Source organism: Austrofundulus limnaeus, unplaced genomic scaffold, assembly GCF_001266775.1.
Source record: "Austrofundulus limnaeus strain Quisiro unplaced genomic scaffold, Austrofundulus_limnaeus-1.0 Scaffold164, whole genome shotgun sequence".
Taxonomy (NCBI): domain Eukaryota; kingdom Metazoa; phylum Chordata; class Actinopteri; order Cyprinodontiformes; family Rivulidae; genus Austrofundulus; species Austrofundulus limnaeus.
In genome coordinates, this window is record NW_013952566.1 from 840,753 (window position 1) to 844,173 (window position 3,421).

A 3,421-nucleotide genomic window follows, 5' to 3' on the forward strand; every position below is an offset into this window, starting at 1 on the left:
ATGTGAGTATCAGTCACATGGAGGCAGGGCTTAAAAGCCTGAATTTTGCCTGAAACTCTCAGACTGAAGAAGTCTCTTGGAGGAGAGACGAGACGTTTCATTAGAGAAGAACCTGTCCAGAAGACCTATACAATTTTTTTCTTTTCAAATATAGTAATGTATTGCAAAATCTGTGATGGCGTAAGTTTCTGAGACTCTGTGAAATTATCTTTAYCTCAATGTCTTCCCTATYGGCCTTGGGKGGAGGGGGTGTCAACGACACAAAGATTTTAAGTTTTTAGTAACACTGTAATGTTTGAGACACTGCATGCAGTGTTGGTCCAGTCCAGAAAAAAATAAAGAATGATTGCCCACTCCTTTGTTGAATAAAATTAATTTTTAAAGGCTCTAATTCTGAGTCTCATTTGATCTAAAAATATATACTGCATATCTAGCAAAACAAAACAATACAAAAAGCACAGCTTATCTCTGTGGTTAAGATGCACTTTCTAATCATCTGATTTGTAAAAGATGACAGTCAAATAAAAAAGATGAAACCTTTAGTAAGAACCAGATGAACTGAGGTTTCACTGTGGCAGTCATTTTTACCTGTTTAATCATCACCATGGCATCATGGTGAATGTTTCACAATTAAACACAGACTTTCTGAAAACTGTGACAAACATGCTTGTTAGAAAAAAAATGCTTGTTAGAAAAAAATGCTTGTTAGAAAGCATATTACTTTAATCAGAGAAAAAAAACATTGATAGACTAACAAATTTCAATGAAACATGTGATAAATAATCTTTGTATGCACGTCTTAAACTGATTAACTTTTTAACTTATCTAAACTCAAGATAGCTGCAGTCAAATGACCTCGGAAGAAAAAAAAAGCAGTGAACTAAAACTCTGAGTGGTTGTAGCAGAGAGACGTTCAAAACACATACTCTGAGCGTGACATCTTGCAAAATTACGTCAGATTATACATATTAGGGTTTGACTAAAACTCTGTTATTCCTCAACATAAGAGGAACTCAGTCCGCATGGAAGAGTTAATGCTAGGCCCTTTAATCCACTACTGATTTCACATCATCTGCATYATATGATAAAGAGCCAGCAAACTAACTTTGGATCAAAGTCCCAAACTTACAGCAGCYTCTGACAGCTGAGAGAGGGGGGTGGGGGTCGGCAGTGAGTAGTAGTGAAACATTAGAAAAACATGTGTCGCACATGGTAACAGGGGACACCGACGTGCAGAGCAAATGGAGGCTGCGAGGATGTGATTGGCTGACCCGGGCGTCACTCAGCAGGAACACTGTTCACCACAACCCGCCGGAGACGTCAAAAGGGCAAGATAAGGAGCTTTGCAGTGCGCTGCCACACGTCTTTACATTCATGTTGTGCCTCTGAAACAGAGAGGGACGACAGCTGACAGGTTAGCTGGGTGATACTAGCTAAATATGGCTAGTTTTATTTTATAATTATTTTACAAAGCAGCTCTTGTACACTATTTATAAGCACCGGTTAGACTCGCTGCCCTGTCAACACATTTAATTCATAAATGTCGCTCAGTTCTGCTGAATGAATCAGAAAATACGTTTCATTAAAAGCCCACGGTGAAGGTAGGTTATCCGCTCAATGTCTGACACTGGCAGAAAATAATGACATCGGTTTTAAAAATACAAACTTCCCTGTTATTTGCCGTCCAAAGAGAGTTTGAGAGTGGTTTGTTATTACCAGCAGCGATCTCTCTACACAGAAACATACCTGCTTACGTCTGTTCTGGTTCTACAAATGCGTCACTAAATCATTACTAGAAGTTCGGTAACAACTAGTTCCGTCGGTTCGCAGTAAAAAAAAACGGAAAAAGGTTAGCTGGACCTTTAGCCACATTAGCTTTAATAAACTAGTCTCTGCCAAAGACGGTAACTTTTAACAGGGACGTATATCAACGCTTGTGTTTCTAATGAGACTTTATGTTGTGACGAGCAGGTGAACAGCGGTTCTGTTCGGTGACACAACACCAAACCGTCTCCGTTTTCAAAACAGCCAAAGCTAGGCCAAACTTGCAGCCGAAATGGATATAGCGAGTCCAAATGCCCCGAAAAAAAGTCAGCACAACGTAGCAGAGAAGGCTGATAAGGTCAGAAGCAAACGCTAGCTAATGCTAGCTCACACAGCTCCGCTTGTTGTTGTGACCGAGGGGGGAGGAACAGCGGGCTGCCCCGGTACCAGAGCACTGTCAGGGTTTTCCCTCTGAATGTGCGCCATATCGTCACACGGCGCTGTAGTAGTAAAGAGGCTAAATGTCTRCACGCCTACCTGGCGGGAGCTAGGGTATCAAAATGCGAAAATAAACTTCCAAGCCGGTTTGCTGGTTTCCTTACCTGCCGTGGCCTGAAGTGGAGAGAAGCAGCGAAAGGGGAGCGGCTGGTTCTCTCCCGCTGCCGTTCCGAGCTTCGAGCTCTGGAATCCACTGCGGCAACAGCGCCTGTCATGGACGCCGACAGAAATGGCGCCGTTTTCACGTCTAGCGCTTCTTCGGCAGCCTCAACGAAACCGGCGACATTCGGGCTCAAGCGGACGGAAGGTCATTCCCTGGTGACATAACAGGAGTGGAGCCAACATGTCCGCCTCCCACAGACAGTTCCAGTCTGACGCGACCGCTCGATGCGCCACCCTCCGCGTTCGTAACCAGGCAACACAGGCGAAGCGCTACCGTCCTGCTGCTGCTGGTTTGACGCTTCCGCTGGAGTATTGCATCAGAAGTCCAACTAGTACTCTGATCATCTTGTTCTCACGCAACTCTGACACGAATAAAAACTATTAATACACTAGTTTTTATGCATTAATTCAAATTGAAATTTATTGTACAATTGTCTCTGTTATTTGCACAAATGATAATGTGAAAGAATGTCAAATAATTAGATTACATAGGCCTACGAAATTCCCTTATATTTTTTGTGAAAGCAAAAATAGATAAATAAATAAATAAATAAACTGTTCTTTTCAATAGGGGCAGTCTTGTTTAAAGCAACTCAAAGTAATACTTGAGTGACAGTACAAGTATCTTATCATAAAATAAGTTTGGTAAAAGTTAAACTGCCTTCTAAGAAAGGGGAGCGGCTGGTTGAGTAAAAGTCTTAAAGTATCTAATATATTTTGTACTTAAGTATCAAAAGAAAAACTTCTTACATAAAATCTACTTAAGTATTAAAAGAAAAAGAGTAAAAATGAGTGACTAGATTTTCCAAAATTACATTTACTGGGAAGTAACCCTCTCAAAAAATGTTTTTTAAAGGCCAAAATGACTATAATGTCATATAGCAATGTTAATGTTAAAAAACTGTAGAATGCACTATACCTGTTTCAGTACACACACACACACACACACACACACACACACACACACACACACACACACACACACACACACACACAC

At 41.1% G+C, this 3,421-nt stretch overlaps 1 protein-coding gene across 3 annotated transcripts in view; it reads right to left on the reverse strand.

The window, feature by feature from the left end:
- kiaa0232 (KIAA0232 ortholog) overlaps positions 1–2,788 on the reverse strand; it is a 17,023-nt gene extending 14,235 nt beyond the window's left edge. The window contains exons 1-2 of one of the 3 annotated variants that reach the window (XM_014017247.1): positions 2,367–2,788; positions 1,130–1,385 (exon numbers count right to left, since the gene is read on the reverse strand). The gene's annotated coding sequence lies outside the window, so the exon portion shown is untranslated. The remainder of the gene's footprint in view (positions 1–1,129; positions 1,386–2,366) is intronic. The other 2 variants (XM_014017248.1, XM_014017246.1) reach the window with 2 other exon arrangements.
- Between the last annotated feature and the right edge of the window lie 633 nt (positions 2,789–3,421).